This window comes from Podarcis tiliguerta (genome assembly GCF_965153285.1).
Source record: "Podarcis tiliguerta genome assembly, chromosome: 2".
Taxonomy (NCBI): Eukaryota; Metazoa; Chordata; class Lepidosauria; order Squamata; family Lacertidae; genus Podarcis; species Podarcis tiliguerta.
In genome coordinates, this window is record NC_139535.1 from 16,831,869 (window position 1) to 16,859,636 (window position 27,768).

The following is a 27,768-nucleotide window of genomic DNA, read 5'->3' on the forward strand; positions in this document are numbered from 1 at the left end:
TCACTTTTCACACCCTCCTAGAAGTCTATCAGCATTTTTGTGTGAACTCCTCCTGAATAACACACACCTTTGCATGCAGTTTTGCTTAATTGTATACATTTTGGAAAGAATTTACCCAAATACATTTCAACTTTGTATGTTATTTTCACCAATGTATTCATTTTTAATCACACTTTCGCCTAATATATGTGTTTTGGTAAACATGGTTTGGTGGGAGAACTTTACTGCAAAAATTGGGCAAGCCTGAATTTTGAAAGGTGGCTGTGCTTTGGCTCTCATATTGTTTCAGAAAATTCTGAGGCTTTTTTTGGTTTCTCTGTGTTAAATTGTGCTTTCAGTGTATGGTGTGTCAGCACCCTCATGACTGGTGATAACATTTAAAAAGCTCATAATTAACTTATTACAGAATTGCAGCTATCTAGTGGAAGCAATTATTTTTCTTGCAGTAAACCATAGTTTAACTTCCTTAGTTTCTGTGGGATGTAATCCATTGGAACAGTCAAATACAACATTCCTTATTTCCCCAGAGTGGGCACAGGCAGGGGGAATGTTACTCCAGTCAGTGTAACTTCCTGTTCCACTGGTCTGGAGCATCCTCCCCCTGCATGTGAGCAGGGAGATGGGTGCAGCCCTGGCTGACTCCATAAAAAAGCCAAGCCACACAGCCATTTTCTCTCTCTTGCTCTCCTCTGTTGCTTGCTGCTCTCTTGCTGCTATGCTGCTCTCCTGCAGCCATTTTGTTCTCTTAATGTAATTTTGCTGTCTGCTGGCTCTCAGTCAGCAGCACTTCCATGTGAGATGAACTCGCAGATTGTTCTATAACTACGAGGCAAAGCCTGCCTTTCAGGGATCAAATCGTGAACTGAAATGTGAGTAAACTTCTTGTTACTTTTAAGGAAAGACACTTATGTCTTTATTCTTTTAAGAGGGATAAAAAGGGACACCAGGTGTGATGTACTGAAATTCTCACCCTGGGCCAGCAGGGGGATACTGTAAATAGTTCAGGTCCACATATGCAAATAAGGGATCGAAAGTGACGTTCAGTGATTGGATAGTTACAGAAAGTTGTTACAATTCTGTTGTTCTGGAGCTCTATATAAGCAGGCTGGCTGCACCCTTCAGTTCAGTTCTGTTCTGGCCTGTGAATAAACAAGAGCTGTTTGAAGAATTGCTGCGTCGTCTGATATGTTCACCCACAACTTAACATCAGGAATAAGCCACCTGGTCAAGCTAGATTGTATTACTTAACTAAAGAGATTCAAACGAATCTGCAAACAAGCTTCCTACTATATTGAGGGAATCTGCTCTGTTACATTAATCACTCGCAGGAGTGAAGGAAGGATAATACTGATTCAATATATCCTTTCCTACTATCCTTAACATTGGCACAGTTTCTGGGGTGGGGGTGGGCATAAAAATCAAGGAAGCTAAACAACGTTGCAGTGCAAGAGAAATAAAGTCTAAGATGCATCACATCAGAAATGAAACAGGAGGCCAACGCCGCACGCCAGGCATATTTGCATGGTTGGCAGGCGGTGCAGCCACCCCCAGGAGGTTCGGTGCACCCATGTGGGCGGATCGCCCCCACCTCTGTGGGTGGATCGCACCGTCCCCAGGTGCATGTCATGTTTGCCGCTCCGGGTGCCCAAGCAGTTTCCTCTGCCACTGGGTGGCGGCGACAAGAGTGTGTTTATTTCTTCTAAGTGCCCGAGGGAAGTGTGCTTACCCCTGCGCTAAGCGTACCATCAGGTGGCGCAAACTGCGGTTCTGTATCTATGGGTGCGTTCAAAAAATATGCATAGAGAATGGCAATGGAATACTGTATATGAAGAAAGGCTCAGGTACACACAAGGCTACCATCCCAGGCCCTCTGGTAATGTTTGTGCAGGATCAGGCACCCATGGAAAATCCATTCAGATTCACGAAAGCTAATTAGGAGCTCCATGCCTCCAGTGAAATGAGGAGGAGCCTCAATTTTTCACCACTCTGAACATGGTGCGCAATGGGAATTAAGGAGTCACTGAAGCCGAGTGTATTTGCAAGAGAGCAGCCAGCATTTAAAATCATGTTTATTTAGTTCTTCACAGGATTTATAGGTGGCGCTACAACACAATCATCAGGGCGTCTTACAATATTAAAGAAGAAGGGATGCAATTTTTCATCTAGAGTAATCATATGCATGTTTAATCAAAAGGAAATTCTACTGAGTTCCATGGTGCTTAATCCACAAGAGGTGTTGGTAGGATTTCAGCCTTAACCGTTACGTTTGTCTTCACCCATACTCTACCATTTGCTGTTGCAATTGTCTTTGGCACAGCAGCGTTTCTCATGTTCAATATTATCTGCATGATTTCTCCATTTGGTTTCACATCTGGAATTATCTACATAACAGTCCTTGGTTATTTTCACCACTCTGCCATCTGGGATTGTGGAGAGAAGAAGGAATCTTTGTGTTACTTATGAGGTATTTCCTAATACAGTGGTACCTCGGGTTACGTTTTGGAGGTCTGTTCTTAATTTGAAACTGTTCTTAATCTGAAGCACCACTTTAGCTAATGGGGCCTCCTGCAGAGTCTGTAACTTGAAGCCTCTGTAACCCAAGGTACCAGTGCTACTGTCAGGATCACCTGGTGTAAGACCCATCTCACATTTTTTGTATATAGTGCATTAGGAATGGACCACCCAGTGATTTCAGCAATGGAGAGTCAGATCTGCTGATACATACTTTGCTGTTCAGTTTTGAATCTTGCTAGTTTGCCATACCAGAGTGTGACAGAATGTTGAGAAGGTGTGACAGAATACAGCAGAACCAGCCTTCTTTATAACACCATTTGCAGAGCATAAGGGTCAGTTGGGCCCAGGGCTTTTTCAGGTTCTTCCTGAGCCCAGCTGTCATTCCTGCTTGCATGGCCTGCTGTACTGTCACTCAAATCAGTTTACACCTAGTAGTTTGCACCTCTTCTATTCTACTAGATGATGATGATGATGATGATTATTTTATCATTTATACCTCTACCATCTGGCTGGGTTCCCAACAAAGTGCTAGCCCAAGACATTTTTCTGCCTGAGGTGAACCACAGAACAACTCCCCCTGGGAATTGTCATTTGTTAATGGGGTCACGAAGCGCTGGACATAACGACTAAACAAGGAGGGTGAACCACCCTGTTCATCTTCAGATGAAGGGCAGCATACAAATTTAATAATACTAATACTAATAATATAAGGCAATTATTCACCTTCCTGCTACATTTTCTTTAGTGAACCTTAAAATGGCTATTGAAATGAACTAGTTGGAGATAGCATCCCCTGCACAATTCCCTTTCAGCTGAATACCTTCTGCAACACACACACACACACTTTCCCCCTCAGTTGGATGGTGCAGGGAGAGAACGAGTAGAGGGTGTGTGAGTGAGGGGCAAGGCCTCTGTTGAGGTGCCCAGTGGGAAGTTAGGGGTCACCGAGTGGTGTGCATATATCTGCGCAGGAGATGGGGGCGTTGTCAAGATAGAGGTGGTTTTTAGTTGCGTTGAGGGACCAGACCATATCCCGATTTGTACCTTGGGTTAAGAACTTTGCTTCAGGATGAGAACAGAAATCGTGCTCTGGCAGCGCAGTGGCAGCAGCTGCTGCTGTTGGAGGGGCAGGAGGCTTCCCCTCTATAGCAGGACCCCAAATTAGGGCTCAGGGAAGGCAGATCCTTCCTGGTGCCTGGCCCTGCTGCCCAGCACCCAAGTTCAGGAAGGCGGCAGCTGGGGATTAAAGAAGAAGGGCAAGGAGGAGGAGCAGCAAATCTTGGCTGCTGCTCTCGCCCCAGTGACAGAGTGGGCAGGGGTTTCAGGAGTGAGCCAGTCCTCAGCGCACTGTCTGGAAGAGGGAGAGAAAAGGGGCACGACAGCCGGAGGGAGAGAAGTTGCAAAAAGGAGGCAGTGCAAGAGCACGTTGCTGGTGGGGAGGCTGTGCCACACAACAGCCCTTCGGCGAATAGCAGACACAGCAGTTGGCCTTGCCCCGCCCCTGTAAGCTCACCCAGCCTACGCAGCACCAAAAAAACACCCTAGTGGTGGGATTTTGCTGCTCCTGGGTCCTGCTCTATTTCACTGCTTGAGGAATTTTCCTCAGTCCACCTCATGGCAGGGCCGGCTCTGGGACCTCGGACTATTTGCACATGACTGCCTGTGGTGGACAGGGACAGAGGTATAAATTAGTATCATAACATACAGATGCATATACACACAGACACAGAAAAGAAGCCCCCTGCAAATTCTCCTTACCTTGGTACTCTTTCTCAGTAAAGCATCCCCCACTAGCAACTGTGCAGGTTTCGTCTGCAGGAGAGCATGGCAGCCCTGGCTTCTCCATTACGCATTGTTGGCAGGTGATTCCATGCCCTGTGAAACACAGAACTTTTACACTCTCTGTGCAGACGGCAGCGAATCCGTCCATTAATAATGTGGCGGATGTGCTCCTGCCAACCGCCCCCAATTAAATATAGTGCATCCTCCTCACGGTACACCAATTAAATGAATTTCTACAATTTACCAATAAACCAACCCTTTTAATTAACTGGACTTGTGTGTTATCAGCTGCCACTCAGACAGAAACTGCTCCTTTTATCCCTCCCTCCCCCAAAAGCGCTGTTCCTCTCCACTCTGTGGCTAGCTGGCTCCGTAGTCCATCAGAGAGAGGCTTCAGCACTCTGCTGGGGTTTCTGACGGACTCCACCACCGGACTTTGGTCTGGCTCTGCTGTCCATCACACAGGCATACATGGGCTTAAGTGGAACGTTCCCTGTGGAAAACTTAAAAATTTTAATCCATTGTGCTTAAATTAGTGATGGAATCCATTGTACTGGAATGGCATTGCAGCTGAGAGCCACTAGGATCACAGAACTGTGGTGTCGGAAGGGATCCTCGTGGGTCATCTAAGACCATTGATGCAACTGGCTCAGTTTTGTCTATACTGACTCTTCACAGCCTTTCCCAGACCTATCTCTTACTAACTGAGGTTACCGTATTTTTTGCTCTATAAGACACACCAGACCACAAGACGCACCTAGTTTTTGGAGGAGGAAAACAAAACAAAAAAAATATTCTGAATCTCAGAAGCCAGAACAGCAAGAGGGCTCGCTGCGCAGTGAAAGCAGCAATCCCTCTTGCTTTTCTGGCTTCTGGGATAGCTGTGCAGCCTGCATTCGCTCCATAAGACGCACACACATTTCCCCTTACTTTTTAGGAGGGAAAAAGTGAGTCTTATAGAGCAAAAAATACGGTAGGTTGCAGGTATTTGTGACAGTGAGTTTCATACATATATATATTGCATAATGTGTTCGCTGTTGTTATCTTTCATTCCCAATGTGCATCTTGTGTCTTTATAGTCAAGTAATAATGGTATATCACCCTTGGCTCCCCTGGGGGGACGAGAAATTTAGAAGCATAACTAATCAATAAAATAAATGTGTGTGTGTGCTGCACACATTTTTTCTCTCCAAGTTACTATAATTGTCATTTACAATATGACCGCACACATCCTTCCTTTGTTTCCAGTTCAGAAAGTAGAGTGGGATTTCTCACTGTTGAAGAAATTGAGAGTGCAGGTAATCTACATGCAAACCTTCCTCTTGCAGGTGGGACTTACCTTTTGCGCTGAGTCCAAAGGAAACACTTGCCAAAAGCCAAGTAAGAGCCACGCATGGCCCCCATGGCCCCGGGAAGATGCTGCACCCCATGGGATGGCTTTCTGGAACAAAGAGAGTGAAGTTGACTTCTTCTCTGGCCCTTCTGGGGTGGGGGCGGTTCAGGCAGGGCTCCTCTCAGAGCACAAGTTGCACCCAGCAAGAGGCTAGGCAAAGTTGTTGGCTTTTTGCAAAATAGTAACGCTGCAGAGAGCTTGCTGGGGAGAGCTTGCATAAAAAAGAAGGGACTCAAAAATAACTTAAACAAGGTTTTAATAAGAAAAACAAAAACTCCTTAAACACCAAATACATCTACAAACAAACACGACCCAACCACCAACCCATCCCCAGGGTAAAAGGCAGAGCTAGGTGCTGCCCCTTATATTCTGCAGCCAATTCCCGACACAGCTTAATCAATGCAACTCAGCAGCACCTGCTATGCTTCACAGCTGTAAAGCTGGATCTCGTCAGCTTGCTCCGGCCCCTTAAAGGTATACACATTGGGTGAAACAATGATGAACCTTTACATTTAAAGAAACAGTTCAACATTTCCCCTGCGGTTCATCATTGTGGAATAAAAACAAAGCATACTTTGTACATGTTTTTCATGTGTAACCTTTGGAAGTGCTTTAGTAAAAATGTCTGCAATTTGATTGTTACCTGGAATATATTCAATTACAATCATTTCATCAGCAATTAGTTTCTTTACAAACTGCAAACGTAATCTTAAGACTCTAGTGCACTGCGTATTGGTTTCTGAACATAGGATAGCAAGTCCACTCTGGGAATCAAGGTAAACTTTTACTGGTAGTGTTACTTGCATCTGTAGGTCTGCAAATACTTGCATATACCATTCTACATCACGAGTGGCCTGAACGCATGCACATAATTCACTCTGTTGTGGAGAGACAAATAATGGTTTGTGTCTGGGACTTCCATTCAAAAGGACAACCGTTATAACAAAACACCATACCAGACACACCCCTGCAATTATTTTGTTCCACTGCATGAGATGAATCGCAGAAAATTTCAAAACCTTTGTCAATACTAGATGTGAACTGCAACCTATAATGTTTGGTATGTTTAAGGTACATTACCACTCTCTTAAGAGCAGAGAAACATTGTGTAGTGGGCTTTTCCACAAATTTTGCCAGAAAGTGAAAAGCGTAAGTTATATCTGGTCTTGAGATTCTTTGAATGAAATTTAGCTTGCCTATAGCAGAACTATACAAAGTTTTGTTAGGAAATGGCTTATCTTCACCTGTATAGGTGAAACCACACACCATAGGTGTTTCCTTCCCATTTGCATTTTCTAAACGCAGCATTTCAACAAGATCATCAATTTTTGCAGTTTGATGAACCAGAAAAGATCCATTTTTGCCTTTCTCAATTTGCATGGATAAGTAATTTTTAGCTATGCCTAATTCCACCACATCAAATTTCTTCTGTAACTGTGATACTACCTGTTCATATTCCTGATTAGTTTTTGTAGAAATTAATACATCATCTACATACACACATATCTTAGTTACAGAGTTTGCCCTTTCCTTTATGAACACACAATTGTCTGCCTTTCCTTGTGAAAAACCAATATCCAGCAATTCTTTTGCTAAAGTTTGGTGCCAATTTCTCCCACTTTGGTGCAGACCATAAAGGGATTTATTTAATTTGCATACCAAACCTTCAGCAGCGTCTATGCCTTCAGGAACACACATTAAAATTTGTTCTTTTAAATCTGCAAACAAATATGCAGTTTTTATATCTAGGTGGTAAACAGAATGTCCACGTTGTGATGCATCTTTTAACAAGAGCTTAACTGTTTCATATTTTACACTTGGTGAATAACACAAATCATAATCTTCACCTGGAATTTGTTGAAAACCTCTAGCGACTAATCTTGCCTTGTACCTTACAACTTCATTTTTGTCATTCATTTTAGTTCTATAAACCCATTTTGAATCTATAAGTCTCATATCTGGGGTTTGAGGTACAAGAGACCAAGCGTTATGCTCTTTTAAAGAAGCTATCTCAGAGTTCATAGCTTTATATCAATTTACAGCTTGATGCTTAGGTAAATTCTGAACATCATTGTAGCTTTTTGGCTCAAAGACTGCCTTATTGGCATAGACAGTATTAAAACGTTCATCTGCAAATCGTTGTGGCTTCTGCCTCTTTCTATCTGAACGTCTTAGTCCGGAAGGAGAGTCAGACTCCTCAGACTTAATAGGACTAAGTGAACTACTAGTTTCAGGTTGTAAATCATCATTGTCAGACTGAAGAGATGCCTGTAGGCTAAGCTCACGGTCAGAAAACTCAAGAGAATCTAACCTCCCCTCGGGTGCCTGTAACTTTAAATCATCAAACAAATTATCAGATTCAACAGGCTCTTCTCCCATTAATTCAGAAGCACCATTTCCTGCTGCTGCTGCTCCTGCTTCCTCTTCTTCCTCAGTATCATTTATACCATCAGTATCTTGGAGAACAGCAACTCCATTCCAATTTACAGTTTGTATCATGCTTCTGGTAATATGAAATTTGTCAGTTGCTGGGACGTAAATTCTGTACGCCCCCTGCTGGTAGCCCATTAATTTTCCCTGAACACTACGCTCACCCAATTTCTGCTTAGCAGGATAATGCATAATTACATCTGAACCCCAAATGCGTAGGTATTTCAAATTAGGGCGTTTCTTAAACAACTTCTCATAGGGGGTGACATCTAAACCAGAATGATAACTTCGATTTCTAACAAAGCAAAACGCATTAAGCGCTTCAGCCCAAAAATCTTTGGGCAGCTTAGCATCATGCAGATAAGTTTTAACCCCTGCCTGCAGGTCACGCTGCACAACTTCAACAAGCCCATTTTGCCAGGGACTTCGGGGGCAAGATAACTCATGAGTAGTCCCCTGCGATTCCAGGAAATTCTCAAAATCCTCAGAAACAAATTCCCCACCCCGGTCAGAAAACAGGTTCTTAATTGGTTTGTTAAAGTGCGTTTTTACCCAGTTGCAAAAAACTTTGTACTTCTCAAATGCTTGGGACTTCTCAGCTATTGCATAAGTCCAACAATATCTACTATACTGGTCTATCAGGGTAAGCCAGTACTTAGAACCTCTTAATGATGGTGGGAGTGGCCCAACTAAATCACAATGTACACGCTCAAATGGCTCAGTTACTTTCCTATCTGAGCACCTACCCTTGCGTGCAACCTTAATCTTATTTTTGCAACAGGATAGACATTGCATAAAGAATTTACATGGTTTTAAGTTGAGAACATTAACAATATTCTTTGTCTTAATTACATCAGCAAAATTCAGGTGTCCCAGAATTCTGTGCGCCGCATGGACACACCCGGAATGTGGCCTTACATTCCTCAACCCCTGGCTTGACTGTGCTGCTCTGCAATTTATAGCCGATTGGGAGTAGGTGCGAAAATACAGTCTTTATAAACCATCAGATTCCCGGGCATACAATAGACGTTTGTTCCCCTCAAAAAACTCACACATTGAATTTAAGAAACGCACAGTTATGCCTTGACGAGCAAAACACCTTACTGATAATAAATTGTCCACTGATGGGCAGTAAATGCAGTTTGCTATCGTAATGTTTAAAGAGTCAAGTTTAACAGTACCCCTGCCAAGCGACTGCAGGACTTGTGAATTGGCTAAATGTACATTACCAATTTCCTCTTCGAAAGAAATAAACAAGCTTTGATCGTTGCAGATATGCTGAGAAGCTCCTGAGTCAACAATAAAAGAATTCCACTTGGCACCTTTAATTTTACGACCTGTTGTCCGAGCATGAAAAGCTCGCGGCTCGTTTCTGTCTTTACTGTACGATGTCGGCTGCTGGGCTGACGACCGTGACTGACGAACAGAAACAGACTTGGGAGTACTTTGCTTTCTTTTGGATCTGCAGTCCTTTGCAAAATGTCCTTGCTTATTGCAGAACCAACAACGCTTGGCCGCTTTAAATGCAGTCGTATCACCACCAGCTTGCATGTGGCGTCCCTCATTACTTCTGGAAATAGGAGTGCTTATGGCACAAGCCTCCCTTCTGTCCAACTCGCCCATTAATCTTGCCGTTACCCCTTCCACAGTTAATTGTGCTGGTGGAACGGCAGATATCTGGCTGGCTATACCATCAAAGTCCTCATTAAGGGAACAAAGGATGCTAAAAACATACTGAATATCAGGTATCTCCATGTCCCTTCGAATTAATTCGCAGCGTATTGCCTCCAGATGTCTCAAGTGTGCTGCCAAATCACCACCAGGCTGCAACTTCGTCTGGTACAACTGCTTGAAAAACGTCAATGCAGATGCTGACTCTTTTCTAACATGCACTGCTGCAAGACTATCCCACATTTCTTTGGCAGTTTTCTTATTCCTTATATAAACTACTTGCTGGTCGCTGACTGCCAAATTAATTATCGCCCTGGCTTTCGCATCTCCTTTCGACCAAGCATCAGTTACAGGGTCAGGAGGGTCTTTAGTTACATAGGTCCATACATCTCTAGAGGTCAAAAGCGCCTCCACCCGAAAAGACCATAAGCTATAGTTCTCATCTGTTAGCTGTGGGAAGACTAGAGCCTTCTCAACTTCTGGAACCCGGTCAACCATTCTGGAAACTCTTCCAGACCCACAAAACTACGCTAACAGGAGAAGGAGTTTTCAAACCTTTCTCAGAGTCCAAAAATATGCAGTCATCCACTCAGCAGCTGGGCCCATAACCAAAGATGTTGGCTTTTTGCAGAATAGTAACGCTGCAGAGAGCTTGCTGGGGAGAGCTTGCATAAAAAAGAAGGGACTCAAAAATAACTTAAACAAGGTTTTAATAAGAAAAACAAAAACTCCTTAACCACCAAATACATCTACAAACAAACACGACCCAACCACCAACCCATCCCCAGGGTAAAAGGCAGAGCTAGGTGCTGCCCCTTATATACTGCAGCCAATTCCCGACACAGCTTAATCAATGCAACTCAGCAGCACCTGCTATGCTTCACAGCTGTAAAGCTGGATCTCGTCAGCTTGCTCCGGCCCCTTAAAGGTATACACATTGGGTGAAACAATGATGAATCTTTACATTTAAAGAAACAGTTCAACAAAAGTAAGGAACACACTCACAGGTAGTGGCTCTATAAGACTCCTCTGCCCGTGTGGCCTTCTGGAGTTCAAAGTTGTTGAGGGCAGAGTTGAAAGCCTCTGGCCAACTGCAGGGCTACTGCTGCTGCAGGAAGCTGACCAGCAAACCCCATAGGCACCTAGAGAAGGAATGAAGAGTTGGTCCTGGAGGTACCGTATTTTTCTGTGTATAACATGCCCCCGTGTATAAGACGCCCTCTATTTTTGGGGACTACAATTTAAGAATTTGGGGGGAGATGGACCAGAGTAGTTGAGATTTTTTGGGGGAGTATTGGCCAAAGTTGTTGAGGGTTTTTTTGAATTGCACACATCACCAATCACCAAAGCAACCATTCTTCTGCTCGCTCGCTGCCAGCAGCCAGCAATTGTCGCAGCAGAAGCCAATGAAAAACAGCCCTTACCGCAGCCACTAATCACCCAACCAATTGTCGTAGCAACAGCCAATCCTAAGCAGCCCTTGCTGCATACACCAATCACCTACCCAATCACCAGTGAAAAGCTGCTGCTTGCGGCTGAAACAAATCGCCCGTCCCCCGTCTGCACTATCCATGTATAAGACGACCCCCGATTTTTAACATTCTTTTGAGTAAAAAACCCTCGTATTATACACGGAAAAGTACTGTATTGAATTAATTTAATAGTTCATGTCAATCAGCAACGGATGTGCCAAAAGCTGAAATGGAATGTTATCCTAGCATAAGCTCAAAGAACAGTGTCTTGACCCTTGTCCTTATCGTTCTGCTGCTCCAGGCACAAAACATTAAAAGGCAAAGGGTATATCTGCTATATCAAAAGGAACAAAGTACATCTCCTTCTGCCCAAAACATTAAAAGGCAAAGGGTATATCTGCTATATCAAAAGGAACAAAGTACATCTCCTTCTGCCCACTTCATCCTACCTTGGGATAAGGAAGTTCTTCCTCCAGGCTGGTAATGACCTAAGTCTTGTGCTGTTGAGCACGTGTCCCACTTCTGGGCTCCCCAAAGGCATCAGGCTGGCCAGTGTGAGTACAAAATGCTAAACTAAGATGCCTGTTATCTGATCCACCAGGGCTCTTTTAATTGTACCAATAGGACTGTACTAAGACCCCACAATCTCATACCCTCCAACCCTCCAACATGTCCCAGCAGAAAACCTGAATGTACGTGTTTTGGACTGTGCTCCTGTGCAAGTCATATGACCTTCAGGAGAGCACGGAACCAAAAAATGCATGTTTCCGAGTGTCATGCTGTCACATGAGAGCATGGCGCTGCAAAACAGGATGTCCTGATTTAATTGGGACAGTTGAATAGTTTGTGATTTACCCTGTGACCCCCGCCCCTCAAACTGTGGCCCTTGGATTGGGCCAGTTCACCCTGTGCTGCCCTGGTGCTACCTGGATCTATGTCTCCAGCAGTTCAGGGGCAGATCTAAGTGTTTCTGGTGGGGTTTTAGTGTCAGGAGCTCGTCCTACACTTGACTATGACCCTGGCAGAGACACATGCCCGACTAGCATGTTCTTTCCCTCCTGGTCTTTCATTCAGGAGCTTCATAAGCTTTCTTCTGCCCAAACATCACAGAGACCTATGCCAACAGACATCGGCACACTTAGGGATCCGAAGACTCTTCGCAAGTTGCGTAACAGACCTCAGCAACTCAGCATTTTGGCTAATCTACTTTATTTACATATAAACACACACGGAGCACTGCAATATGGCTCCCTCTCTCTCTAGCATTAGACAGCAAAGAGAAAAAACAAAGGACAATAGTCCCCCTTCACGGAACACAGTAACACAAATATCCTGTCTCCATCACTTCCCACTCTGTGGAGTCAAAACATACACCGTCATGTGATAGACAAAAATCCCATGACTGCAATCACGGAGGAGGAATTCTAACATTTAGAACCCTATTTAAACATACTGTTTAAGTGGGTGGACCGGCACTGCACAGCATTTGATCCTTCGATTCACCAGCTGGGAAGGCAGGATCCTGCACATTGCTGTTCCTTCCCAAGTGTCGTCCAAGGCCTGGATCCCACTGAATACACCTGATCTTTCTCAGGCTTTGGGCCTCAGCTGAATCTGGTGTGCAGCCCTAGTTATTAAGCTTTGCTAATATACTTTGACATGGATGTACTCTCTGAAGCAGCCTGCTCCCTGGCTAGAGAGACTACGGACAATGTCACATGGACGGTGGAGCCAGCTTCTTTTCTCCTGCCCCGGAGGATAGAACTTGAACCAATGGCTTTAGGTTACAAGAAAGGAGATTCCAGCTAAGCATCAGGAGAACTTTCTGACAACAAAAGCACTTGGACAGTGGAGCAGTCTCCCTTGGGAGCTTGGGGACTCTCCTCCTTGGAAGTTTTGAAGCAGAGTTTTGATGGCCATCATGGATGCTTCAGTTGACATTCCTGCACTGCAGGGGGTTGGGCACTATGACTCCCCCCGCCCCAGGGTCCCTTCCACCTCTACAATTCTATGATACTAAATCAAGAGCAAGGTTTGTGGGCTGGTTATGCATTGCACTTTGCAGTGTCCACTAGAAGAACTGCTGCCTGCCAGGGTACATGTGAAGGCAGAACAATAATCAAACTCTGCATAAGCCAGCTTTCAAAGCCTCATTTTCACCTCCAGGAAAAAGGTACGTTGTGGAGAAAAAATATGGTGGCAGCTGCTAGATGGTGATGGTAGTGGCTGCAGCAGTTTGTTTTTGTTTTTCTAAGAGCCCAATGGAAGTGTTTGTGTAACTTCTAGGGCAGGGGTCAGCAACCTTTTTCAGCTGTGGGCCAGTCTACCATCCCTCAGACCATGTGGTGGGCCGGACTATTTTTTTTTTTTTTTGGGGGGGGGAATGAACAAATTCCTGTGCCCCACAAATAACCCAGAGATGAATTTAAATACAAGCACACATTCTACTCATGTAAAAACACCAGGCAGACCCCACAAATAACCCAGAGATGCATTTTAAATAAAAGGACATTCTACTCATGTAAAAACACGCTGATTCCCAGACCGTCCGTGGGTCGGATAGAGAAGGCGATTGGGCCTCATCCGGCCCATGGGCCTTAGGTTGCCTACCCCTGCGCTAAGGATACCGTGAGGTGGCGCAAACTGTGGTGCTGTATCTATAGGTGCGTTCAAAAATATGCATAGACAATGGCAATGGAATACTGTATATGAAGAAAGGCTCAGATACACACAAGGCTGCAGTCCCAGGCCCTCTGGTAATGTTTGCGCAGGAACAGGCACCCATGGAAAATCCATTCAGATTCACGAAAGCTGATTAGGAACTCCATGCCTCCAATGAAATGAGGAAGAGCCTCAACTTTTCACCACTCTGAACATGGTGCGCAATGGGAATTAAGGAATCACTGAAGCTGAGTGTATTTGCAGAGACAGCAGCCAGCATTTAAAATCATGTTTACTTATTTCTTCACTGGATTTCTAGGTGGTGCTACAACACAATCATCAGGGTCTTTTTACAATCTGAAATAATTATTAAGATTCTGAACATTTGTACAGATAAATGTTTTCAATAATATGCTCTGTGATTTGTCAATTATATTCTATTATCTATCTATTTTTTATTAGAAATAAATTTCAAATCTAGCCGATACACATTAGAAGTAGGGATGCAATTTCTCATCTAGCGCAATCATATGCATGTTTAATCAGAAGGAAATTCTACTGAGTTCCACAAGAGGTGTTGGTAGGATTTCAGCCTTAACTGTTATGTTTGTCATCACCCACACTCTACAGTGTTTTGTTGCAATAGTCTCTGTCAGTACAGCAGCGTACCTTGTGTTCAATTTCATCTTCGGGAGATGTCCATTTGGTTTCACATCGGGTACCATTTATATAACAGTCCTTGATTCTTTTCAGCAATTTGCCATCTGGGATTGTGGAGAGAAGAGGGAATTTTTGTGTTACTTATGAGGTATTTCCTAATACCTGTGCTACTGTCAAGATCACCTGGTGTAAGAACCATCTCATTTTTGTGTGTATAGTGCATTTGGGTTGGACCACCCAGCGATTTCAGCAATGGAGAATCAGATCCGCTGATACATACTTTGCCATTCAGTTTTGAATCTTGCTAGTTTGCCACACCAGAGTATGACAGAATGTTTGGAAGGTGTGACAGAATACAGCAGAACCAGCCTTCTCTATAAGACCATTTGTGGAGGGTCAGTTGGGGCCAGGGTTTTTCCTGGAGTCTCAATATGGATTTCGAAATAGTGGGATGAGCCCAGCTGTCGTCTTTGCTCGCATGGCCTGCTACACTGCCACTCAAGTAGTTTGCTAAGTTGTAGCTTGTTAAGTGTGAACCACCCTGTGACCTTCAGACGAAGAGTGGTATACAAACATAATAATAATAATGATAATAATAATAATAATAATAATAATAATAATCGAGCAACCAATCACCTTGATGCCACATTTTCTTCAGTGAACTTTAAAAAAGGTATTGAATTGAAAGGATTAGAGATAACATCCCTTGCACAACTGACTTTCAACTGCTACACACACACACACACACATTTCCCCACTCTCTTTTTCTTTCCTTTGCATTTTCTCATTCTTCCTCTTCCCTAGCTTTTATTTTCCTCCCTCCCCCCCTCTCTCCTTCTTTCTGCGGTGTCCTCTTTCCTGGTCATTACTATTATTATTATTGGTTTTGTTTCAGTGCACCTTTCCCTACTGGTTTCCTGTTTGCTTGTTTTTGTGTGTGTCTTTTGTATTTGATTATGTGAGTTAAGTGAGTTTCTAATGGGTGAAGTAGGATGGTTGAGTGTGTGGTCACTGCTGTCAGCCTCCCCCTGACCCTGTAAGATCACCCGGCCTGGGCTATTTACCTCAGCAGCAGGTAAACACACCATAGCAGTAGGATTTGCCACTCCTGGATCCTGCTAGCTCCCACTGCTTGAGGCAGTTGCCTCAGCTTGCCTCATGGCGGGGCCGGCTCTGCTTGAACAGAACCCACAATGTTCAACCTTTTAGAGAACTAATGCATTCTGCAGTGTTGTTTACAGCTACATGCACCATTTTCAGACTAGGCCTCAGACTCTTTGTACACGATTGCCTGTGGTGGACAGGGACAGGTACGTGTCGCCAAGTATACGCTAGAGTATACTTTTTCAAAAAGTAAAAACTGGGACACCACAAGCTTTCTTTTTAAGGAAACCACCAAGATTGTCCAGCCTTTCTTTTTTTTAAGGAAAACCTGAAACCCCAAAGTCATTGAGCTCAAAAAACTCGATTTTTCCGTTTGCCTTGCCTAAGATCCAGGACAAAGCGGAAATTCTCCTCGGACATCAATTCCGCCTTTGAAATTCCAGCAATGTCCGGGAAAATCCAGATGTATGGCAGCCCTGGTATACAAACACGCACACGAATGGGAAAGAAACACTCTGCAATGTCTCCTTACCTTTATACTGTCTCTCGGCTAAGCACCCCCCATGATCAACTCTACAGTATGTTGTTGCTGGAAAGCACCGCGACCCTGGCTTCTCGATTCTGCACCGTCGGCAGGTTATTCCATGTGCTATGAAAGAGAGAATGTTGACTCTCCTTGCAGACATACATGGGCTTGAGTGGAACGTTCACTGTGGGGAACTGTCTCTTTAAAATTTAAACCCATTGTTCTAAAAATTAATGATGGAATCCGTTGTACTTGGAAAGGCATTGCGGCTGGGAGCCACCAGGATCAAAGAACTGTAGAGTTGGAAGGGGCCTGCCAAGGGTCATCTTGTCCAACCCCCTACAATGCAGAATTGTGCCTGGGGTGTGTGTGTGTCAGTTCCCAAAGGATCCCTAATGGCGGACAAATAGAGCAGATCAAAATCTGAGAGAAGCACAGTGGGAGCATCACTGCACACTCTATCCCTGTGATTGGGATATCTCTGACTATTGTAATTTCAAAATCTTGTAACCTGCCCTGGGTCCTGCTGGTGATGATGAAGATGCTGAAAATAATGATTGCCAGTGATTAAAATGGAAGCAACAGGCTCTGGAAACAAAGTAAATAATGGATGTAGGCAAATACGTGATCTCTGGACAATGGTGGGCAGGGGAGGGGGAGAAATGGGTATTTTTTTATGCCACTGTAGCATGTACTATTTATTCTAAGACCATTAATACAACCAGCTCAGTTTTGTCTTCACTGACTGACTCTTCACAGCCTTTCCCAGACCTATCTTTTACAAACTGAGGTTAGGGTGCAGATATTTGTAAACGCCATTTCAGTGCACTCTGGCACTCGTCATGGTGTCCCGTTGTGCCAGAAGCGGTTTAGTCCTGCTGGCCACACGACCTGGAAAGCTGTCTGTGGACAAATGCCAGTTCCCTTGGCCTGAAAGTGAGATGAGCACTGCAACCCCATAATCGCCTTTGAGTGGACTTAACCGTCCGAGGGTCCTTTACCTTCCCCCTCCCCAGGTATTCATGAGAGTGAGTTTCACATATATTGTATAATGTGTTCACTGTTGTTATCTTTCATTTATGACATGCATCTTGTGCCTTCATAGTAAAATAAAAACGGTACATCGCCCTTGGCTCCCTTGGAAAGAAGAGAAGTTTAAAAGCGTAAATAATCAATAAAATAAACATATGCGTGTGCTGCACACATTTCCTCTAAGTTACTATGATTATCATTTAGAATATGACCTCACACTTTCTTCCAAGGAAGATGTAGATCATTTAACTAATCGATAAAATAAACATATGTGCGCACTGCATACAGTGTTCTCTCCAAGTTAGTTATTATTTAGAATATGACCTTACACATCCCTCCTTCGTTTCCAGTTCAAAAAAGCAGATTGGGATTTGTCACTGTTAAAGTATATAAAGTATAAAGTTAAAATACATGGGAATCTTCCTCTTGCAGGTGAGACTTACCTCCTGGGCTGAGCCCAAAGAAAACACAGGCTGCCAAAAGCCAAGTCAGAGCCACCCATGGCGCCCAAGATCTGCACCCCATGGGATGGCTTTCTGGAACAAAGAGAGTGAAGTTGACTTCTTCTCCGGCCCTTCTGGAGGGATCAGACAGGGCTCTTGGAAAGCATGTAACAGCTTCCCCCAGGAAGAAGTTATTCAAAGTAAGGAACAGTTTGACCAATGATGGCTATATAAGGTCAGATGGGACCATTTTGGCACCTCGGATTATCTAATCCTGCTGGACATGAAAGCTCTGGGGGTGGACTCGAAAGCCTCCCACCATCGCAGGACTACTGCTGCTGCTGTAAAAGAACTGGCCAGCAAGTCCCCATAACCTGCAGACTTCCTCAGTCATGCGAGGAGGAAGGAACCTGAGTTCCACCGCTTGCTTCTATAGTACATTGGAACCTTGGTTTTCGAACGTAATCCATTCCAGAAGACTGACTGACTTTGGAAACGTTCGAAAAGCGAAAGCCTCAATACAATAGGGAAACTCAAGACGGAAGCCATGTGGCATGTTTGGCTTCCAACAAAGTTTGAAAACCAGAGCAGTTACTTCCAGGTTTTTGGCTTTTGGGAGCCAAAACATTCGACTATGGAGGTGTTCAAAAACCAAGGTTCCACTCTACAAGGTTTCTGGTGTCTTCCATGTTGACTGTAAAATATAGCTACATTCATAATTGAGCTACACACTTTGGCCTATCAGATTGTTGGCATACCCCCCCTCTCTCCTCATGGCTTTTGAGGCAGGGAAGCCATATTTACATGGAATCAGTGGTGTAGTGTCAGGGGCTGGGGGGGTTCATGGCTCTGGGTGCAAAATTCTGATGGGCGCAACCAGCCCACCCCCCCAGCACTGGATTCCACAGGGATCCCTGCCTTGAAACTCTACTACGAGGCGGCCTGTCTATCCTGGATCATGAAATGATGTATACTACAAAATACATACCTTTTAGATCTGGAAGGGATGGCAACCGTTATGGTTGGCATGCCTATTTAGGCTACGACAAGGTCAAGATGCACAAAAACTTTTTAAACCATGTTATAAGGGAGCCTCTATAAATGGTTTGAGCTCTGGCTCACTGTGAGTGGCACAGATGGAGGGAGGGAGGTGGGCAAGGGGTGAACCCAGCAAGGCATGGCATGGCTTAATTTACGCTGCTTTTGGTTCATGCCAGCAGCTTCTGGTGTATAGGAGTGCTGCCTAAAATCACACACATGAAATGATGCGGCCATTGAAAACATATATGAAATGGATGGAAATAAAATATAAAATAGATTTAAATTGGGATATGCAGGGAAATAGAGTAAATACAGTGGAACCTTGGTTCTTGAACTTAATCCACTCCGGAAGTCCATTCAACTCCCAAAACTGTTCAAAAACCAAGGCGCGACTTCCGATTGGCTGCATGAGCTTGCTGCACTCAAGCGGAAGCCGCGTTGGACGTTCGGCTTCCAAAAAACATTTGAAAACTGGAACACTTCCAGGTTTTCGGTGTTTGGGAGCCAATTTGTTCGTCAACTAAGCTGTTTGGGAACCAAGGTTTGATGGTATAAGTAATGATGATTCTGTTTGAAATGTTTGTCATAAATGAAAATTATATACAGTGGTACCTCGGGTTACATCCGCTTCAGGTTACATACGTTTCAGGTTACAGACTCCGCTAACCCAGAAATAGTGCTTCAGGTTAAGAACTTTGCTTCAGGATGAGAACAGAAATCGTGCTCCAGCGGTGCTGCAGCAGCAGGAGGCCCCATTAGCTAAAGTGGTGCTTCAGGTTAAGAACAGTTTCAGGTTAAGAACGGACCTCCGGAATGAATTAAGTACTTAACCCGAGGTACCACTGTATTAAGTAGAAACAAGAAAGAAAGAAAGGAAGGAAGGAAGGAAGGAACAAGCATGCCTTCCATGTAAGATAGCATCAGGTGCCCACAGAGACCTGGGCCATTCTCTCCGGTGTTCTGTTTGATCCCTCAGCCAATTATGATTTTTCCAAACCATCAGTACACTGTGCCCCAAACAGCTCAAGGTTACCACTACCCACACACCTCTGCTGCTCTTCAGAACCACCCCTGCATAATGCCAGAGGCTTATTGTATCTTTGAAGCCCACCAGAATGAGGGAAGAAGTCAAGAAGATCTTTCCCGGCCTTATATATTGGATGCCTTGAACCTGGCTCTTCACACTGAGCCATGTGCTGCTGACCAGAGGTTCAGGAACAACTGCTCTGCAAGCCTGAGTTCTCTCAGCTGTCAGCCTTCAAAGCCAGCCTCTCCATACCAAAAGGCCTCCCTATGGGGAAGAGCTTCTTTCTTGACCATCGGGGCCTGTGCTTGGCTCAGGTCTGCCTCCTTGCATTCTTTCTTTTGCTCTCCCTTAACCATGAAGGTAAGTCCTGCCCCTTGAAGAGGTGAAACCAAATTTATCCGAAAATAGAGAAATCCTCAGACTGCTTTCGGAGCTTTGCCATGTATCCTCTGCGAACTCGCATAAAATACAGCTATTTATTTTTTTAAAGTAGAAGTAGTAAAATTAGTATTGGTACTTTGGAATGAAGGAGAAATTGGATTCACTTCAGATTTGGACGGGAACCTACTTACCGTATTGGCCTGAATATAAGCTGCACCTTTAAAATTGGAGAAGGGAAAGGAAAAAAATAAAAAAAATACCCGAATATAAGCTGCTCCATTCCTCGATGCCCCTGGCTGTGTACTGAGCTCTCTTCCTTCCCAGCCTTGGGGGAGAGGACGGGGGACTACGTATGGGGCAAGCACTGCTTTGCCGCTCTCCTGGAGCTGTTTGCCCAGCACTCCTGGCTGCATACTGTAAGGTCGTGAATATAAGCCACACTTTAACTTTTCACAGTTGGAATTGGGGGCGGGGGGAGGGAAATGTGGCTTATATTCAGGCCAATACGGTATGTGACTCTTCTGCAGCAAGATGCAAATTGAAACACAGTTATCCTCCAAAATGTGCACTTCTTCCAATTTTGTGATGCTCTCCTCCAACTAACCAGTGTGTTAAAAAATGTGCACATTAGGGGAAAATGTGCACAGGAGATAAATATATGAGTGGAGTTGAGAGAGAGCTGAGCGCCCAAACAATGCCCTGACTTAGTACATGGGACCCCACCAGCTTTTAAAAAGAGGATACAACTGGTTTCCTTAAGGATGATGCTATGTGCAGCAAGGGGACGTGGGTGGCGCTGTGGGTTAAACCACAGAGCCTAGGACTTGCCGATCAGAAGGTCGGCAGTTTGAATCCCCGCGACGGGGTGAGCTCCCGTTGCTTGGTCCCTGCTCCTGCCAACTTAGCAGTTCGAAAGCACGTCAAAGTGCAAGTAAATAAATAGGTATCGCTCCGGCGAGAAGGTAAACGGTGTTTCCGTGCACTGCTCTGGTTCGCCAGAAGCGGCTTAGTCATGCTGGCCACATGACCCGGAAGCTGTACACCGCCTCTCTCGGCAAATAAAGCGAGATGAGCGCCGCAACCCCAGAGTCGGTCATGACTGGACCTAATGGTCAGGGGTCCCTTTACCTTTTTATGTGCAGCAAAGACAGAACTTTGCCACAAGTTTGAATACAATTTCTATATCCTAATCTATACACACAGAGACAAGTTTTGAAGGGGGCGGGGGTAGATCTTGCTGCTGCTTCCAGTGTCTATCCTGAGCTATAGAGTGCCAAGAGGATTTTTGAGGTTCAGGATAATGTAAGTTGATTGGTCCATCCACATATTAAGATGGCGAGTAGCTGAGCTCTGAGTGGCACTTTGCCTTGCAGAAGGCTCAGCCTTCCCCATTAGGAAAAGCTTATTTTTTATTTTATTTTTAGAGCAGGAAATGCTAGAAAACAATGGGCTTATGCAAAAGATAGAGGGTTTCGGGACCCTGTCCCCCCCCCCCCAGCAAAGCACCTGATTTAGTGACTTTTAAAGAAAGGGCGACCTTTGCAGGGACGAACAATAATCTTTAGTTGACAGTCCTGCATTGCGGGGGGGGGGGGGGTTGGACTAGATGACCCTCTGGGTCCCTTCCAACTTTATAGTTCTTTGATTTTATGAAAAAAATGCCTGCCTCTTACAGCGGATGCCGTAGAATGCAGAGTGTGCGATGGATGGCACGAAGTGAGTTCATGTTGGCCTCTATACCGCAGATGTCCTGGAGTTAAGTGCTCAAAGAAAATTGTATATGATGGTAAGGAGCCTATTTTCCCCACTCCCCCTCTTTTCCCAGGTTCCCTTTCGCAGGTTTGACTAGGCTGACCTAATGTCAAGGAGGACACAGGGGTTTGTGAGAACACAAAGGCAGCTCAGCTGGATCATCCCCAAAGTCCAGCTGGCTCAGCATTCTGTTCCCACAGTCACCACATATGCGTACATGTGCACACACTATGAAAAGCATAACAGTAATGGACTTGCAAAGTGCTCTCAGAAGCAAAACTGTTGTCCAGTTTTGCATCTGAGGAGTTACACATTAGGAATGTGCACAGGCTTCAAGATGCACCTCGTATCTGTATCCGAGCATCTTAAATAATTCTAACTTGCTCTTTGTAATAGATGCAGCAGCAGCAGTAGTAGTAATAATAATAATAGTAATTTATTATTTATACCCCACCCATCTGGCTTGGTTTCCCCAGCCACCCTGGGTAGTCTTCACTTTAGTTGTGCTCCAGGTTCTGTGCTTCAATGTGTTTAAGAAAGCCCCATGTACCACATTTACATGGCTGGAGTTTTTCCACCTTTGGACCAAAGTATATGCCAAAGGAGGGATGCGGGTGGTGCTGTGGGATAAACCACAGAGCCTAGGACTTGCCGATCAGAAGGTTGATGGTTCGAATCCCCGCGACAGGGTGAGCTCCCGTTGCTTGGTCCCTGCTCCTGCCACCCTAGCAGTTTGAAAGCATGTCAAAGTGCAAGTAGATACATTGGTACCGCTCCGGCGGGAAGGTAAACGGCATTTCCGTGCACTGCTCTGGTTTGCCAGAAGCGGCTTAGTCATGCTGGCCACATGACCAGCTGTACGCCGGCTTCCTCGGCCAATAAAGCGAGATGAGCGCCGCAACCCCAGAATCGGTCACGACTTGACCTAATGGTCAGGGGTCCCTTTACCTTTACCTATATGCCAAAGTACACATTTTAAAAACAAAAAACAACAAAAAAGTTTTCTTCTCATAAGCATCCTGCAGCATAGCACCAAGAGCAGAGCTCTGGCCGCCGTTTCCCCTCCTTCCCAGGAACACCATTGTCGCCATGCTCACATGGATCCACTAGTTTTGGAAATGATTCAGTCCTTGACAGATTCAGTGCCTCTTGGAAGAAAGGGAAACAGGAGCAAGGGGGCCACAAAGGTCCTACAATGTTTCCTGCTTCCACACCACCAAAGCAGCTAGCAAACAGACAGATATTTGAAAATGGACAGATCACTGATTAATATGCTCCACGATGGCTATCAAGTTTACACCTCAACACAGGCTTCAAAGAAGGAAACTGAGGCGCAAAATGAACACTTGAGCCCTTCAAGATTCTATTAAGCGGGATTGCTTCCACATGACTCTTAAGGACCATCTGGTTTCAGAGTTCCCTGATAACATTGAGGAACACTAGAACAAGCAAAAAACATCCATTATTGCAGCTTGTGAACAAACTATTGGATACCAAACCAAGAAACACCAGGACTTGTTTGATGAGAATGACAGTGAGATTGAACACATGATTGACAAGAAAAGGAAGTCCTTTCAGATCTGGCAGATAGAAACTGCGCCATTAAGAGAGAGAGAGAAAAACTATGCCAACGTTAAGGCTGAGGTTCAAAGAAGAACCAGAGAACTAAAGAACACCTGGTGGATTAAAAAACCTCAAGAGATCCAGCACTTAGCTGACACTCATGATGCGCAGAGTTTATTTAAAGCCACAAAGACCATCTATGGGCCAATAAATCATGACATATGCCCACTACGCTCAGCCGACGGTACCACACTTCTAAAAGATAAAGAAGCTATTGCATTGCACTGGAAAGAACATTACCAGCATCTCCTTAACCGCAACTCCCCTGTAGCTGCTGAAGTCCTCTCACAAATTCTGCAAAAACAAGTTAGAGATGAGCTTGCGGTATCTCCAAATCTAGGAGAGTTGTGTACAGCTATTAACCAAATGAAAAGCAACATAAAGTTCAAGAAAACCTAACACCTTATATAGCTGAGATCATAACAATATGTTTTCTTTATTATTGTATACTCATTCAACTGAGTTTTACTCAGAGGAGACAGATTAAATTTAATAGATAATTCATTTCAATGAGTCCAATTTGAGGACTCAGCAACATTAGTAAAAACAACAGTGTGTTGAATGCGTTATAAACACGCAACACCAGAAGGTGCTGGAGAGCAAAAAAAATTCTTTGTGATTTTACACAGCGTTTCTCCCCCTTTTGTTATAGCGATTTAATTTCTGACTTATTTATAGTGGGGTTTTTTCCTGTGTAGATCCACCCAGAGTAATAATAATAGTAATAATAATAATACGCTGAAGGAAATAAAGACCAGATATAATTGGACCCCCTGGAAATTTTGTACGAGCAAATCAGGATGAATATTCAGTAAATGAAAGATCCCCTTTCCTTAATAATAATTAAGCATAGCAGGTTGAATTTTTACCTCAGGCTCTCAGTACACTTGGTCATGTAATTGTTCACTGGCTGGCAAGTGCAGACTGCCAGCAGCAGTATGAAAAATACCTGCCATTTCTCACTGAAAAACAGAATATCAGAAATATTTTACCCAACCCTACTTTGAATAGATGGACTCAAGCCTGCTGCTGTGGGGATTCCAAGGCCTATTAGTCTAAGATGGACTGTGCAATTGTGTAGAAACAGTACTAGAAGTTTTGCCTCATTATGTTCTTGAATGTCAGTTCTGTTCTAACATTAAATTAGAACACTGCCCTTGCTTAAGTGCATGGAAACCCTGGAGTGTGGTAGGAAAAAGTAAGGTTTCTGTTACAAGGAACAAATAAGTATGTCATAGTAAAGACTTCCCGTCTTAGGAAAAAGTTATTTGGAATCATTTGTAGAGAACTGAGGGTGGGGATTTGGAGTTTTAAGGACATAAATGTATTGTGATATATCTCTCCTGCCTTCTAACACATTTTATGGTAATGATTAAATTTTAGTAGTTTTTACAAAATGGTAAAAAATAAAATAAAATTCTGTTTTAGGCCTATTTTAATGGGGAGTTTTTAAAAGACACCTTTCTTTTATGTGGCACTTATGATGCCCTTATTGGTATATTCTCTTTGCTCCTGTATGATAGGGTCTTTAAACTAATTCGATAAAATTGTATTCCTTCGTTCACCAGTTAACATGAATACTCTTTTTTTCAATTTCTAGTCAAAACTGGGAAAAAGTTAAGCCACCACTTGTCCTGTCATTCCAACTCTCCGGGTTTGAAGTGTGGACAAAAGTATGTTTATAAGCACACAAGAGTGGACTACCTTTGCTGTGACACCGACGTCTGTTTTAAAACTTAATCTAAGGCCATAGGCGCCAACTCCTAGGGACCAAGAGCCCTTCATCCCCTGCCCCCAATTAAAATATTTGAAGACCCCCCCCAAATGTTGATGGGCATTGTCATTTATATGGTGTGTGTGCTGCTGCGTCATGTGGTTGATTATGTGGGGCTGGGCTTACCTGTCCCCCCCCCACAACATTTTATTCAAGTTGACACCTCTGTCTAAGGCACATATAACACACATTTCCCTTCCCCACAGCAGAAGCCATTGCAATGCAAATGACAAACAGGCGTTTGTCCCTGTAAACAGGGACTTTTTTTTGGGGGGGGGGGCAAACCAACTGAATTTCCCCCCATCACCATCATCTCCCTCTACAAATTGGAGCCTGACTGTGTGGTGTGTACAGCCTTCTGTATTCATGGAGGAGTCCCACACATTTTAAAGCAATGATTTTCCTAAACGCATGGCAAGACTTCATGAGCACAGGAGACAGCACTTCACAGTGCGTGGTTCCCAGCATCAGAATGGCAGCCTATCAACAGTTGTGAATCAATACTTGTTCTGTTCGCAACTTTGCTCCTTCTCCTTGCTCCAGAGCAGAGGAGCACTCGTTTGTGTTCACTCGTTTACGCCGTCTGTCATTGTCTATTGTTCAAAAAAGAGCACACACACCCTTGCAAAAAAGAAAGTGCATAATTCTCTTAGGGGGAATGGGGTGTTCCTTGGTGAGGTGATAGTCACTGGCCAAGCGGTGCTGTATACATTGTGCTTTGCTGGAAAGACAGAAGCTCAGCTCTCACAGGCCCTGCTGCACTAATCTGACACCCGACTTCACTCACGACCAACACATTGGGTTGCCAGTTGCTTGTGTGGCTGTTTTGCAGAATTGTCCACTGAAGGGTACACCACATATACTCTGAACAAATTGTGGAACGTGGGAGGTGCCCAGTGGTAGCACACTGAGGTTAATGAACACAGCTAACTTAGGTTCCACTATGCTTTACTCACCTACTGAAGCTAATGGACCTAGCCTAGCCACTCTGAGTAGGAACTAATTAAACACAACCCCATGACATTGATAATATTTGCCTTTCTACTTCTGGCATAGCAAGTGTCTCCCTGAGTTCTGGGAGCACAGTGGTCATTGGTCAGTCCTTAACTGACTTGTTTGGGTATTTCATACAGTGGTGTGTGGTCAGTGGACTATGGGGACTAGACTGGTCCCCTCAATGTTCCTGGTAAATCAGAGCATTGGCACCTCCTTCCCAAAGCACGGGAGGCTTCTGCTCAGCTTAGGGAGAGAGGCGCAAAGCTTATACTTGCGATGTCAGGATGTCACACACACAACGTCACGTCCCCCCATCACTCTCGCAAACTGGCACCTCTGGCCCGAACTGTTCCCCTATAAAAAATATCACTGCACGCCACTGATTTGATCCTATACTCAGTCAGGATGTTCAGAGATGGCGTTGGAGCCAATTCTACTATGACCTTTTAGGCTGCTATCCCTTGGATTCTGAATAAAACTCTCCTCTAGGCTTGCAGAACTCTGGTCCTCTGAATCTCTGTTTGATTAGAGAGAAATCTCTCTACTCTTTTCTTTCTGTTAAGAATTCATTGTAACTGTAACACAACAAAGCTTTTAACTAGTTTGGACTGTTGGAGCGTTCTAGGTGTTAAATCAAAGAGTTAGATAACCATTACAATTATTGCTAGTTTTGTAAGTGAGACCACTTGTTTGTGCTATTGTTATTTTATCTAATGTCTTGATTTCCCCCCTTCTGCTTTAAGTTTAAACCTTAAATTGTAATCCACATTCTTTTTTGTTCTCCATATTGTACCCTGATTTTCCCTTGCATGCCTTGCTCCTTATATTCTCCCTTCCTCGACATTCACTTATGTATAACCTTCGTTTCCTTTGAGAATATTAGGCTTCCATTTTTCTTAAAGTGAAATGCATGAACTGATCTTCTGCTATTGTCATCGCAAATAAATATTGAAATCACATTTCAGGTTCTGGTTATGTGTGGTCACATCCTTTCACCCGCAGGAGGAAAATAAGGACCTCACTTTCACACATAAGGCAAGGGTTACGAGGCTGACAAGTTAGGAAGAACTTCCTGACAGTAAGAGCTGTTCGACAGTGGAATTTGCTGCCAAGGAGTGTGGTGGAGTCTCCCTCTTTGGAGGTCTTTAAGCAGAGGCTTGACAACCATATGTCAGGAGTGCTCTGATGGTGTTTCCTGCTTGGCAGGGGGTTGGACTCGATGGCCCTTGTGGTCTCTTCCAACTCTATGATTCTATGATCTAAGTGTCCAAGGGAATTCGGTTCATAAACTCTGACCAATACACAATAAGAACACAGGAAGAGTTTGCTGCATCATGTCAACAACCCATCTTAGTCCAGCATCCAGTTCTCACAGAGGCCAACTAGATGCCCATGAGAAACCCGCAAGCAGAATTTGAGCACAGGAGCTCAGCCCATTGCGGGGATTCGAACCACCAACCACCTGATCGGCAAGCCCAAGAGGCTC

At 44.2% G+C, this 27,768-nt stretch overlaps 3 long non-coding RNA genes across 3 annotated transcripts; 1 reads left to right on the forward strand and 2 right to left on the reverse strand.

Annotated features, from left to right (window-relative positions):
- Positions 1-2,057: 2,057 nt before the first annotated feature.
- LOC310671029 lies at positions 2,058-5,844 on the reverse strand. The gene is made up of 3 exons (XR_014507686.1): positions 5,636-5,844; positions 4,273-4,389; positions 2,058-2,420 (listed from the first exon to the last, which is right to left on the reverse strand). It is a non-coding gene; the product is annotated as an uncharacterized lncRNA (long non-coding RNA).
- An 8,353-nt stretch (positions 5,845-14,197) lies between these two features.
- Positions 14,198-17,888, reverse strand: LOC310671034. Its single transcript, XR_014507693.1, has 3 exons — positions 17,689-17,888; positions 16,220-16,336; positions 14,198-14,687 (listed from the first exon to the last, which is right to left on the reverse strand). It is a non-coding gene; the product is annotated as an uncharacterized lncRNA (long non-coding RNA).
- A 2,035-nt stretch (positions 17,889-19,923) lies between these two features.
- On the forward strand, positions 19,924-25,337 carry LOC310671020. The gene is made up of 3 exons (XR_014507675.1): positions 19,924-20,116; positions 21,813-21,923; positions 25,113-25,337. It is a non-coding gene; the product is annotated as an uncharacterized lncRNA (long non-coding RNA).
- Positions 25,338-27,768: the final 2,431 nt, after the last annotated feature.